Source organism: Penaeus monodon, chromosome 27 (genome assembly GCF_015228065.2).
Source record: "Penaeus monodon isolate SGIC_2016 chromosome 27, NSTDA_Pmon_1, whole genome shotgun sequence".
NCBI classification, from domain to species: domain Eukaryota; kingdom Metazoa; phylum Arthropoda; class Malacostraca; order Decapoda; family Penaeidae; genus Penaeus; species Penaeus monodon.
Window position 1 is genome coordinate 8677420 of NC_051412.1, and position 474 is coordinate 8677893.

Genomic DNA, 474 nt, shown 5'->3' on the forward strand with positions numbered 1-474 from the left:
ATCTCTTGTAGCTGTCCATTTGAAAAAAATCTTGGGAATTAAATTTGTATATTGAAATTATTTTTTGTCATTAGTAGTTTAAGGGAACATTCTTTCCATTTTACTTGTAATCTAGATGTTGGTGTATATTCCCTATGTTAGAAACATTTTGCTCCTGTTTGTGTAAACATATATTTAAATGTATTTTTGCATATCGTATTTTTCTCATACAAAATAAATCAAGGGGAATTTTAGAATTTAATATTTGTTCTCCAGAACCCATTATCCAAAGGAAGTACAGTTGTTTGGCTGAGAGATTTTATGCTTAAAGGAACCCCAGTGTTCCTTAAGTAATTAAGAAACACATTAAATTCATTGTTCATTAGTGATTGTTTAACATGAAGAAAATTAGTAAAAAAAATAATGATAAGGTAATTAACAGTTATTGTAAATAATAATTTGAATTTGAATTTTTATATTTGAAAAAGTAACCTC

The 474-nt window shown here is 25.9% G+C and overlaps 1 protein-coding gene across 1 annotated transcript in view; it reads left to right on the plus strand.

Moving 5' to 3' along the window:
• LOC119590560 (aldo-keto reductase family 1 member B1-like) overlaps positions 1-474 on the plus strand; it is a gene marked incomplete at its 5' end in the record, with an annotated part of 27721 nt that overhangs the window by 18052 nt on the left and 9195 nt on the right.